We start from the raw sequence: 14,313 nt of genomic DNA, 5'->3' as shown, positions 1-14,313 counted from the left end.
CTCTCAATGATCACCCTCAATCCAAATGGCTTGAGTGCTTCCATAAAATGCCACAGGGTTGCAGATTGGATAAAAAGAAATCACCTATCCATTTGCTGTCTACAAGAGACTCATTTTGAACCCAAAAATACATTCAGACTGAGAGTAAAGGGATGGAGTACCATCTTTCACGCAAATGGACCTCAAAAAAAGCTGGGGTAGCAATTCTCATATCAGATAGATTGGATTTTAAACTAAAGACTATAGTTAGAGACACAGAAGGGCACTATGTTATTCTTAATGGATGTATCCAACAAGTGGATATGACAATTATAAATATATATGCCCCCAGCAGGGGAGCAGAGGGATACACAAGCCAACTCTTAACCAGAATAAAGAGACATAGAGATACAAATACATTAATAGTAGGGGACCTCAACACCCCACTATCAGAAATAGACAGAACACCCTGGCAAAAACTAAGCAAAGAATCAAAGGCTTTGAATGCCATACTCGACGAGTTGGACCTCATAGATATATATAGAACACTACACACCAGAACCAAAGAATACTCATCCTATTCTAATACCCATGGAACATTCTCAAGAATAGGCCATGTTCTGGGACACAAAACAGGTCTCAACTGATACCAAAAGACTGAAATGATTCCCTGCATATTCTCAGACCAAAATGCTCTGAAATTGGAACTCAACCACAAGGAAAAATTTGGAAGAAACTCAAACACTTGGAGACTAAGAACCATCCTGCTCAGGAATGATTCAATAAACCAGGAAATCAAAAATCAAATTAAAGAATTTATGGAGACCAACGAGAATGAAAACACAATGGTCCAAAACCTATGGGATACTGCAAAGGCAGTCCTAAGGGGGAAATACATAGTCATCCAAGCCTTACTAAAAAGAATAGAAAAATCTAAAATGCAGGTTTTATATTCTCACCTCACAAAGTTGGAACAGCAACAGAGGGATAGGACTAATCCACTCATGAAGAAGCAGTTGACAAGATGAGAGCAGAAATCAATGAATTAGAAACCAGAAGTACAGTAGAGCAGATCAACAGGACTAGAAGCTGGTTCTTTGAGAGAATCAATAAAATTGACAGACCACTGGCAAGACTTATCCAAAAGAATAGAGAAAGGACCCAAATCAATAAAATTATGAATGAAAAAGGAGAGGTCACAACCAACACCAATGAAATTGGAAGGATTATTAGAAACTTTAATCAACAGCTATATACCAATAAATTAAGCAATCTGGAAGAGATGGAGGCCTTCCTGGAAACCTATAGACTACCAAGACTGAAACAGGAAGAAAAAATGATTTTTTAAACAGGCCAATTAATTATGAAGAGATTGAGTCAGTGATAAACTTCCTTCCAATAACAAAACTCCAGGCCCGGATGGTTTTCCTGGGGACTTCTACCAAACATTCAAAGAAGAAATAATACCTATTCTCCTAAAGCTATTTCAAAAAATAGAAACAGAAGGAAAGCTACCAAACTCATTCTATGAGGCCAATATTACCTTGATCCCCAAACCAGGCAAAGACCCCTTCAAAAAGGAGAATTACAGACCAATTTCCCTAATGAATATGGATGCCAAAATCCTCAACAAGATCCTGGCTAATAGAATCCAACAGTACATTAAAAGGATTATCCATCATGACCAAGTGGGATTCATCCCTGGGATGCAAGCATGGTTCTTCATTCACAAATTGATCAGCGTTATACATCATATCAACAAGAAAAGTCTCAGGAACCATATGGTCCTCTCAAGTGATGCTGAAAAAGCATTTGACAAAGTACAGCATCCTTTCCTAATTAAAACCCTTCAGAGTGTAGGAAGAGAGGGTACCTTTCTCAAGCTCATAAAAGCCATCTGTGAAAAGCCTACAGCAAATATTATTCTCAATGGGGAAAAGCTGGAAGCCTTTCCCTTAAGATCAGGAACACAACAAGGATGCCCACTCTCGTCACTATTATTCAACATACTACTAGAAGTCCTTGCAACAGCAATCAGACAACAAAAAAGGGATAAAACGTATCCAAATAGGCAAGGAAGAAGTGAAACTGTCTCTCTTCGCAGATGACATGATACTGTATATGGAAAACCCAAAAGAATCCACTCCCAAACTATTAGAAGTCATAGAGCAATTCAGTAATGTGGGGGGATACAAAATCAATGCTCAGAAATCAGTTGCATTTCTATACATGAATAATGAGACTGAAGAAAGAGAAATTAGGGAATCCATCCCATTTACACTAGCACCAATAACCATATGTTACCTTGGAATTAACTTAACCAGAGACGTAAAGGACCTATATTCTAGAAAGTATAAATCACTCTTGAAAGACATTGAGGAAGACATAAAAAGATGGAAATATATTCCATGCTCATGGATCGGAAGAATTAACATAGTTAAAATGTCCATGCTACCCAGAGCAATCTACACTTTCAATGCTATCCCCAGCAAAACACCAATGACATTTTTCAAAGAACTGGGGAAAATAGCCCTTAAATTTGTATGGAACCAGAAAAGGCCCCGAATCACCAAGGAACTGTTGAAAAGGAAAAACAAACCTGGGGGCATCACAATGCCGGATTTCAAGCTGTACTACAAAGCTGTGATCACAAAGACAGCATGGTACTGGCACAAAAACAGACACACAGACCAATGGAACCGAACAGAGAACCCAGAAATGGACCCTCGGCTCTTTGGGCAACTAATCTTTGATAAAGCAGGAAAAAACATCCAGTGGAAAAAAGACAGTCTCTTCAATAAATGGTGCTGGGAAAATTGGACAGCTACATGCAAAAGAATGAAACTTGAGTACTCTCTCACACCATACACAAAAATAAACCCAAAATGGATGAAAGACCTCGATGTGAGACAGGAGTCCATCAAAATCCTAGAGGAGAATATAGGCAGCAACCTCTACAACATTGGTCAAAGCAACCTTTTCATGACACTTCTCCAAAGGCAAGAGAAACAAAAGATAAAATGAACTTATGGGACTTCATCAAGATAAAAAGCTTCTGCACAGCTAAGGAAACAGTCAAAAAAACTAAGAGGAAGCCCATGGAATGGGAGAATATATTTGCAAATGATGCTACATATAAAAGACTGGTATCCAAGATCTATAAAGAACTTCTCAAACTCAATACACGAGAAACAAATAAACAATTCAAAAAATGGGCAAAAGATATGAATAGACACTTTTCCAATGAAGACATACAAATGGCTAACAGACACATGAAAAAATGTTCAAAATCATTAGCCATCAGGGAAATTCAAATCAAAACCACACTGAGATATCACCTTATGCCAGTTAGAATGGCAAAAATAGACAAGGCAAGAAGCAACAATTGTTGGAGAGGATGTGGAGAAAGGGGATCCCTCCTACATTGTTGGTGGGAATGCAAGTTGGTACAGCCACTCTGGAAAACAGTGTGGAGGTCCCTTAAAAAGTTAAAAATTGAGCTACCCTATGATCCAGCCATTGCACTACTGGGTGTTTACCCCAAAGATAGAGACGTAGTGAAGAGAAGGGCCATATGCACCCCAATGTTCATAGCAGCAATGTCCACAATAGCTAAATTGTGGAAGGAGCCGAGATGCCCTTCAACAGATGACTGGATTAAGAAATTGTGGTCCATATATACAATGGAATATTACTCAGCTATCAGAAAGAACGAATTCTCAACATTTGCTGCAACATGGATGGCACTGGAGGAGATAATGCTAATTGAAATAAGTCAAGCAGAGAAAGACAATTATATGATTTCTCTCATCTATGGAACATAAGAAATAGGATGATCGGTAGGGGAAGAAAGGGATAAAGAAAGAGGGGTAATCAGAAGGGGGAATGAAACATGAGAGACTATGGATTATGAGAAACAAACTGAGAGCCTCAGAGGGGATGAAGGTGGGGGAATGGGATAGACTGGTGATGGGTAGTAAGGAGGGCACGTATTGCATGGTGCACTGGGTGTTATAAGCAACTAACGAATCATCGAACTTTATATCGGAAACTGGGGATGTACTGTATGGTGACTAAGATAATATAATAAAAAATCATTAAAAAAAATTCCATCCTTAAAAAAGAAAAAGAAAGAAAAAAAAGGGGTCCCCTACTCCTCCACCATCTTAACTCTATTCACCTTCAAGTTCTTGAAACAAAAGCCACATTACTATTAAGGAAAGGAACAGATCGTCATAGGAGATAATTCAATATAATAGGAAGAACCCCTTTTCATTCTACATTGCACCTTGAGAGGCAAACTAACTTCTCAATTAAAAATTAGAATATTTTTAGATGAATAGAACGTCTGATATTCTTCATATCAGTCATTCGACTTTATTTATAATGAAACTATGACAGCAATCTATTTTCCCCCAAACTTGACACATTACCTTGTTAAGTAAGAAGAATAAAGCTCTATCTAGTCATGTGAAATGACCTATAACTTTGATGACTGTGTTTCTCAGTTTGAACTGAGAACTTGATATATACACTTAAGAAAAAATGTAGACTAAAAGTCAAACGTTCTAAACTACGTTTCTATTTGTAAAATACGGTCATCTCTTCAGGTGTTAGTACCAGGGAATAAGAGTTTAGGTAATAAATAATTTACTCGTAAATCAGATTATTTTGCTGGAAGGAACATATAAATTGGAATATAGTGTTAATTATAGTGTACTACTAGTTTAATTTAATTTAATTTTATTTTATTTTATTTTTATTTTTTTTAAATGATTTTATTTATTTATTCGACAGAAATAGAGACAGCCAGCGAGAGAGGGAACACAAGCAGGGGGAGTGGGAGAGGAAGAAGCAGGCTCATAGCGGAGGAGCCTGATGTGGGGCTCGATCCCATAACGCCGGGATCACGCCCTGAGCCGAAGGCAGACGCCTAACCGCTGTGCCACCCAGGCGCCCCTACTAGTTTAATTTTAACACATGATGTAAAATTAGGCACAAATAGGCCACAAAAATTCAAAAGACAAATTTAAAATAAAAAAACTCCAACGAACAAATAGCAAGATATCTGTTAAGCCCAGCCAACCTATTGGAGGAAAAAGGAAAGAATTCCTTTCCCCCAGGTCTATTTTTACCCTAGAGCATGTAATTAGGCATTGGCTGTAAGAACTCACAGCAGCTGGCTAGAGCCTCCTCAAGGGAGAAAAACAGATGTTTCTGGTAAAGAAACAAAGCAAGATATTGCTCTAAAATAAATAATATTGTTTCCACAATGTATCAAAACATTTTCTTTTATTGGCAGTACTGTTGAAATAATACCATCCCAAATCCTACTTAAAACCACTTTATTGTTTTTGTTGTTTTTTTTTACTAGCCTGTTTTTAATTCCCTTTACGATATGAGAAATATCTTACAGATATTAAGATGAGCTTATCTTAAATGTACAGATTGAATTTTTTTCTTTTTTGAAATTTCAATCACTTTATTTTTTTTATTATAATAATATTTTTTTATTATGTTAGTCACCATACAGTTATACGCAACTAATGAATCATGGAACTTCACATCAAAAAGCAGGGATGTACTGTATGAAATTTTTTTCCTATGCATGAATCAATGAAACTACTACACTTACCAAATTACAAAGCATTTATCTTACAAAAATTTCCTGTGGGCCCCTTTGCAGTAAATATTCAATATCAAAGCTAATAACTTCTCATTTCTATCAGTAAGTATCAGTTTTGTCTATTTTTAAACTTCATTTAAATAAAATCTCACTATATGAACTCTATTGTTTTGAATGTCTCTCCCACTCCCCCTGCTTGTGTTCCCTCTCTCGCTGGCTGTCTCTCTGTCACATAAATAAATAAAAAATCTTTAAAAAATGTTTTTAAATTTTATTACTGAGTTGTATTCCACTGTGAATATACTCTAAACGTGTCTAGGTGTCTCCTTCTCAGATGATGTAAACTAATAAGTGGCACTGGGAGTGATCTGAGAAAGCAGGTGATAAATGGGGATTGTGGTTGGTTTACTCACTACCTGGTGTGGGAATAGGACTCCATTACAAGTGGTAGATGGGACACAGACAAGTCCTGCCAAAATATAAGTGCCTGATTGCTTAAGACTTCAGTGGCCATGCGGTGCCTGGCTGGCTCAGTCAGTGGAGCATGCAGCTCTTGAACTCTTGATCTCAGGATCATGAGTTCAAGCCCCATGTTGGGAGTGGAGCCTACTTAAAACAAAAACAAACAGATAAAACCCTAAAGATTTCAGTGGTGGTGACCTGGGGAAACATCTTGTGGGAAAGCAATGCTATTGCCAGTGACCGATCCAGTCATTTGGAATTTAAGGGGAGAAAAATCCCTACGAATAGTAGAGTTATTTGCTTATTGCTAAGTTGTATTGGTGCCTTGGAATAAGAAATGGAAGACCATAACAAGCAGTTATAGTTTAAGTATAGGGACCTAAGGAACTCTTTTATGGTTTACAAAGACGTTCTTATCTCCTGTAGTAGAAGTACCATAAACAGGAATAACTGAAGATCTCACAGGGTTACACAGCTCCAACAAAATACAAACACTCAGGGAAGGTGTGTGTGTTATGTATGGTAAGGTCAAGGCACTGGAAGGAAAAATGTAGGACCCTAAAATCTGGGATGGGTACCTCTGGGTAAATGCCCCTGAATACTTTGGCTCTGCAAACTCCTTGATTGTTATAAGAGGTAGAACTTCCTCCTGCTCAAGGAAGCTTCAGAGCCTTTTCTCCTGTCAGGCAGTAGATGACTCTTTAGGCCTGGCCTAAGTTCCTCTCCAGTGAGATAACTAAAGTCCCAGCAGGATCCTTAGGATACACTGGGCCTGATAAAAGAGGAAAGATACTGGGGGCGCCTGGGTGGCATAGCGGTTAAGCGTCTGCCTTCGGCTCAGGGCGTGATCCCGGCGTTATGGGATTGAGCCCCACGTCAGGCTCCTCCGCTATGAGCCTGCTTCTCCCACTCCCCCTGTTTGTGTTCCCTCTCTTGCTGGCTGTCTCTATCTCTGTTGAATAAATAAATAAAATCTAAAAAAAAAAAAAGAGGAAAGATACTGACACAAAGCAATTTCAAGAATGAGCTTTCAGGTACCAGCAGAAGCCAGGGGACTATTATTGAAAGGGAGTATTGAAGTCTCCTTCATACAGTATTCTCTTGACCTCAGTGAGCATCTTTATATTTGTTTTAATTCTCTGTCAGGTAAATCATGTAAGTTCATTTTATTAGGGTCATTTTCTGTAGATTTATCTTGTTCCCTTTTTTTGGCTTGGTTCTCCATTTTCTTCAGTTCTCTGTGTTGGTGTTTCTGCATTGGACAATGCAGGCACCTCTCCCAGTCTTCACAGATTGGTCTTATACAGGAAGAGATCACCACCAAAAAGCCTGGCCAGGGGTTCTTGGCGGGGGGTTGGGGTCCTGCAAATTTTTCCCTCCCCAGGAAGAATCAGGTAGTTTCTTGGCATGGTTTTTGTTTTCTTGCTCTGTGCTGAGCTTGGGGTAGGGTGTAGGGGAAGCTCTGGCTTCTGTCAGACCAAGCTGTATCTCCTTTCTCTCCCAGCTGCTTAGACTATGCAAGAACCATCAGAGCTTCAGTATTGGTGAGAGAGAAGCTAGTTCTTTGGGAAGCTCGAGAGAAGTTATGGTGTTGATGCATGGATCAACTCTTACACTCCCCAAGGAGAAGGTGAGAGCTGGGATTTTTTAATGTACCCACTCTGTGCTGAGCAGTGATGAAGCTCAGTGGTATCTACTAGCCCAAGCTATTGCCTCTGTTCTCCCTCAGACAACTAGAAGGTATCAAACATGTCAGAACTCGAAGACTGACAAGGCAGAATCTAGTCATCAGGAAGCCAATTCTGAAAAGCTAGGACACTGGATGTGTGAAGAAGCTCCTATCCTCCCCTTGGGGAAACTGGGAGCTAGGGCATCTCTTCCTGTTCATATGACATTGTGACAGGGACAGGATCTCTGGCGAAAGGGTGTCCTGAATCTCCTTAATGCTTCAGTGAGCCTGGTTTTGCATTCTCCTAGGGTGCAGGAGACTTTCAATTAGTTTTTGATTTTTCTCAAAAGGAATTTTTCCATGAATTCTGGATGATTTGGTGTATTTGTGTGGTCAGGGGGGATTTCCTACTCTGCCATGTTGCTGATGAGGCTCCTAGCATTAAGTATTCATGCATGCTGCCATGTGGGTGAATCTGGAAAACATTAGGCTAAAGGAGAGAAGCCAGTCACAAAAGACCACATCATTGTTCCCCTCCCCCCACACCTAGGTAACCATTAATCTACTTTGTTCCTCTAAAGATTTGCTTATTGTGGACACTTTATACAAATGGACTCATGCAATATGTTGTCTTTTGTGCCTCTTTTCTTGTCCATTGCCTAATTTTTCAAGAGTCGTGCATGTTATAGCATCTGTCAGTACTTGATTCTTTTTATTGCCAAATAATATTCCATTGTATAGATACACTGCCTTAGGTTTATCCATTCATTAATTGATTAATGCTGGTTTTTTTGCGTTTTTTAAAAAATTTTGTGAATAAAGCTGCTGTAACCATTCATGTTCAGTCTTTTGTGTGGGCATGTGTTTTCTTTCTGTTGCATATATATTTGGAGTGAAATTTCTAGGTTACATGGTAACTGTATGTTTAACATTTTGAGGAACTGCTAGAATTTTCTCCAAAATGGTTGCACCATTTTACATTCCACCAGCAATGTATGAGGGTTTCAACTGCTCTGTGTTCTTGTCTTTTTTGATTATAACCATCCTAGTGGATATGAAGTGGTATCTTACTATGATTTTCATTTGTATAGCCCTAGTGACTAATGATGTTGAGCATCTTTTGATGTGTTTATTGCCCATTTATATATCTTCTTTGGAGACTTTTTTACTTAGATCCTTTGCCCATTTTTTTTAACTGAGTTATTTGTCTTTTAATTCTAGAATTGTGTTCTTTATGTATTCTGGACCGATGTGTCTTATCAGATTCATGATTTATAAGTATTTTTTCTCCCATTTCACATTGTCTTTGTACTTTCTCCTGACTGTCGTATTTGCTGGGATGTTTTTATTTGTTTGTCTTGTGATTTTTGATTGTGAGTTTTTTTATAAAACCTTTCTATGAGAGTTCAGTGTAGCCTAGTTTCAAGGAACTTTTTTTTTTTCAGTGAGTATTTGTTTAATTTTGCCAAATGCCTGAGCCTACACCCTTAAGTAGCAAGTTAAAAGAAAATTCTCACACTGATGTGTGGAAACATACAAAGAATATGATGATAAGCCCAACTTTTCTGAAGGACCCATTTATTTTCATCTACATCCAGAAACAAGTTTGGTTAACATCTTTTTCTTGCTGTCTGCTTCTGCTAGCCAGGCTTTCTTCTAATATTCTCTCTCTCTCTCTCCCTCTCTCTCTCTCTCTCTCTTTTTCCCCCAGAAAATATGTGCACACAGCACGGCCTCCAGTCAATTTCTATCCCTGTTAGGGCCCAAGGGCCAATCCACAGTACTCTCCCAAATTTATAGGATCTCTAGGCAATAGTATTTTGTCGGTGTTCTCAGAGTGGGCAATGGTCCACTGCTGGCTTACCCTCCTGGAATGGAGCTGAAGCTTCATACAGGGCCTCAGATGTGATTTGTTTACTTTCTCTTAAAATCTGTAATTGATTTTAAAGATTATTTTAGATGATTCTAGCAGTTTATGTGCTTGGTTAGCAGAGTGGTTTAGGACTTTGAGTGTACTATACTGACAGACACAAAAATCTTATGTAATATTTTATTAGTTGGAGTGTAATCCCATCCCCCACTGGATGCATATTTTACCTTATAAATGGTTATCATTTATTTAAATAGGATGTGCTTTGTTGTAAGACTGACATTTTATATTTACTGTGTAAAGATACAGTTGAATATAGTTTTCATAGCAAATATTCTGAACTTGCTTTATTTTCTTCCATTTGCCTAAAATTTTTAATTTCTTCCACATTCCTTTTCTTTAATAACAAGGCTCTCATCCATATAATTCAATTACTAAAATATATGAGCAATATATACCCTTATGTACTCTGATTTTTTAACAGATATCTCATAGTAGAAGTCCATGTATTTCTTATTTGTAGGTCAAATTGAATAATATTCTGGTAGAATACAGTTATTTCAATGAGAATCATATCACTCTGGATGCTTGTGGAGAATGCATTCAATGGAGGAAAGAACATATACAGTAGTTTAGAATCTATTAGAAAGCTATTGCCTAGAGGAGACAAGAAATGTTGGTGTCTTGAATTGGGAGAGAATACTTAAGATTACCATCAATGAGTATGGGATTCCCAATCTGGCATGCACTGCCCCCTCCTCAACACTCAGAACCAAATCAGATTTAGCTGATAATTAGAATAAGGATTATAAGCTTACCAGAGACAAATTTAAGTGTAATTTTATGTAAAGCACTTGGAAAGAATAAGTTACATGGTATGGTACCTAAAATCAAGAAATATCCTTCTACTTTTATTTATTGAGGTTTGAAATGCAACTGTGCAGCTGTATGATATTTCTTGGGGCATTTGGTTTCAAGGCTGCTTTTTGTACTTCTACTGAAACTGTCTGCATTGGTTCCTTCCCTCTGGTACCTCACATTCTCTCTGGCATTTTATATTCACTCTGCTGTCAAATTTAATTATTTGTCTCATTGGATCAAGAGATTAGAATCCTATCTTTCCCATTGTTGTTCACATTATTTCACTCATCCTTTATACTGGTACTTCATTTAAAGATAGTATGAGTCTATGAATGTCGTTACCAATCTGCATCTATTAAAATCATCTCTGTTAGTATTCACCATATTTTTTTAAATATACTGAATATCTGTGGAAAACTGCTTAGTGATTTCAAATGTCTGTTTTCTGTAGGTCACTCATTCTCATTATGTGCTTTAGCAGTAGCAAACGTGAATTAAAATATTTTATGGTTTTCTGCACAATGGTTCTGCACTGGTCACTCTAACATAAGAGTGAAAGCGTATATTATATATAATCTATTTAACTTCTGTTATCACAATATTTGAAAGTTATGTTAATTATGTAATGCTCAGATCTAGAAGTTCTGTGTAGAGGTAACATGTTGAAACCATAATTTGCTCATGGCCCCTTGCATTTTCTAATTTCTCAGGGTGCAAATAATAGGATTCAGTAAGGGTGTGATAACAGTGTAAAACACAGCAAGGACTTTATTGCCTGTGAAACTATTGAATGGCCAGGCATAGGTAAAGATATAAGGTCCAAAGAACAAAGTGACTACAATGATGTGTGCAGACAGTGTGGACAGAGCCTTCGAGAGCCCTCCGGATGGTCTCTGTTGTACAGTGATCAGGACGACAGTGTAGGAGACAAGCAGGAGGATGAAACAGGTGAATGAGAGCAGCCCACTGTCAGCAATGACAAAGAATTCCAGGGTGTATGTGTCCATAAAAGCAAGCTTAATCACAAGGGGAAGGTCACAAAATATATTGTCCATGACATTGGGGCCACAGAAAGGCAAGTTTACTGTCAATACCATCTGGCTCATGGTGTGTACAAACCCAATTGTCCATGAAAGTATCACAAACCCACTCAGCAGCCTGTGGCTCATGATTGTCCTGTAGTGCAGCGGTTTGCAAATGGCTACATACCTGTCAAAGGCCATGGCTATCAAAAGTCATCTCAGCACCCCCAAAGAAGTGTATAAAGAACATCTGGGTCATGCAGCCCCAAATGGAGATGTGTTCGTTGAGTAAGTCTGTGATCATTTTGGGCATGGTGACAGTGGAGAGACACATATCCAGAAAGGAGAGATTTCCAAGGAGGAAGTACATGGGAGAATGAAGAGTGGAACTAAATGTCACTGTGACCGTAATGAGAGTATTTCCCAACACAGTAGCACTGTAGATTAAGGAGAATGTTACAAAGAAGAAAATCTGAAGTTCCCATTGTCCAGAAAATCCTAGTAAAATAAACTCAGTCACTACAGATCCATTTTTAAGATCCATTTACTTGATTCAGAAAGGCTCCAGAAGTTCTTTTATACCAAGAGAAAACAAAAGTAAAGCCATAATTAACACTGATGTTTTCCTATTTCTATTTGATGAATAATAGTTGAACTTATGAAAATATATAATATTAAACATATCAGCATCACTGTCTATAATTTGAAATTATTTTGTAGGTCACATCACTTTGAAACAATATTATAGTTATGCAGCAATTAAAAAGCATTTGAAGGAGAGGAAATTTTATTTTCTATTGTTTTATTCTTTTAAATAACCCTCTTTTATCAATTGATCTTGATTGTTACTAATTTGCTCACTTGGAAAAATTAGATAAGTTGTTACATTAGTATTTATTTTGCCATTTATTATCACTATTTTCTGTCACCTCTTGAGATTATCTTACAACAATATATAAGGAACAGAGAATTTGAAAAATGAGGAAATTGTATTGTCCTGTATCAGTGAAGTAACTTGTTAAGACCATTCCATATTTCTACAATAAATAAAGAAAATGTACACACACCCACACAACCTAGGGCTAATTTGTACATGAAAGAAATTTCTTTAAGTCATTAAAAATAATTTTGCTTTTTTGGGTGCCTGGCTGGCTCAGTTGGTTAAGTGTCCAACTCTTGATTTTGCTGAGGTCATGGTCTCAGTGTTGTGAGATCAAACCCTGCACAGAGCTCCAAACTCATCTGCTTAAGATTCTCTCCCTCCTCCTCCCTCTGCCCTTCCCTGAACTCACTCATGCACTCTCTAATATATATATATATATATATATATATATATATATATATATATATATATAATCTTTTAAAGATAATGTTACTTTTTTGTTTCTGTTGTGTAGTATACTGAGAATTTCTGGAAGCATGGACTCATCCTTAGATCCGTATGAGCTTGTTTTCTCCATTTCTTGTATTACTATTCACGGTGAAAAGTGGGTGTGTTTTGTGAAATGTACATATGTGGTGGTTAAGAAGTAAATAGTGAAAGGATTCAACCCTAACATGTAGATTTTGCTTCGGTTGTAACATGTCATACCAAATTTTCTTCACTTGGTGTTTTTATTGTTCATAGGATCTAGAGTGATCTAAAATGTTCAGTAACAATTAAGTGATCTCTATGTGCTATACTCTGTTCTAAGTGTTTCAATTTATTAGTGCATTCAATGCTCATAACAGTCCCAGGAGGACAGCATTATTATTATTCTCATTTTGCGTATAAGGAAACTATGGCATAGAAGTATTTAATGACTTACAGTTACACAGCTAACAAGGGTCAAAGCTGGTATTTAAGCCCAGTTGGTCTGATCTGGAATCTGGGCCCATACCAATGTACACGTTGCTTCCCAAATTAAAGGAACATATTTTTATGGTCAATTTAACAAGTATTGATTGAATTCATATGTTCCATGTGAATTCCTTAGGAGATATGCTTCAACAAGTATGTTGGACTCTTTCTGTGTTACAGTTAATTACACTGTATTTTCCTATGCAGAATGAATCCCTGCCCCACTTCTAGGGACAATCTAGAGATACATAGTTATCACACACAAAAATAGCAATAAACCAAATAAAAATATTTAAGTTAGTACATGGTGTATGTGGCATATTGTAAGAATTTTAAAAGAATGGAGACCAATTCCAAGTGACATTTTCAGATATGGCTTTAGGATTGCTTTCCATTTTCTTCAAAACACTTAAAAAAATAAACAAAATCCTCATGGTAGACCAAAACGACAAACCTTAGAGCACATGTGAAGATTTATGAGAAGAAGAGAATTCAGAGCAGTGAGTAAGAGGAGTGGTACATTTAGAAAAGGGACTGAATGCAGATAGGAAGGTGCATATGAAGTGTCTGTTCTCTTTTCTCCAATGACCTGTAACTTTCTCCTTGTTTTTATTTATACTCAGGCCCTTGTCAAAACATCCTACCACCATTATCCAGCCTAAATTCCCTAGATTGCTTTCCTATCTTAGATATTTTTAAGAACTGGATAATATGTACAAATTAGGGAAAATAAAGATGAAAGTGATATTCTTGTCAGTCAACCTCCAGGAGTAGACATAGTGAATGCTGAATGATGACAGTGGGTCAGGCAGAGCAGAGAAGACAGCCACCCACCACATCCTCTTCGAAGGGCTGTGTTTCATCATTATTGGGTGAGCGAGCAGGAATTTTGTGTTGGAGACCTTTGTGAAAGTAAATTTTTTTAAAGATTTTATTTGTTTGTTTATTTAGAGAGAGCCATTGGGGGAGGCAAGGGAGAGGGAG

General features: G+C 37.5%; 1 pseudogene; it reads right to left on the bottom strand.

Annotated features, from left to right (window-relative positions):
• Positions 1-11,102: 11,102 nt before the first annotated feature.
• Positions 11,103-12,033, bottom strand: LOC123786358 (olfactory receptor 4L1-like; annotated as a pseudogene).
• Between the last annotated feature and the right edge of the window lie 2,280 nt (positions 12,034-14,313).

The sequence above is a fragment of the Ursus americanus genome, chromosome 9 (assembly GCF_024610735.1).
Source record: "Ursus americanus isolate L20-20 chromosome 9, mUrsAme1.1.p, whole genome shotgun sequence".
Classification (NCBI taxonomy): Eukaryota; Metazoa; Chordata; class Mammalia; order Carnivora; family Ursidae; genus Ursus; species Ursus americanus.
The sequence above is the reverse complement of the archived record's forward strand: the minus strand, read 5'-3'. Positions and strand labels throughout refer to the sequence as shown.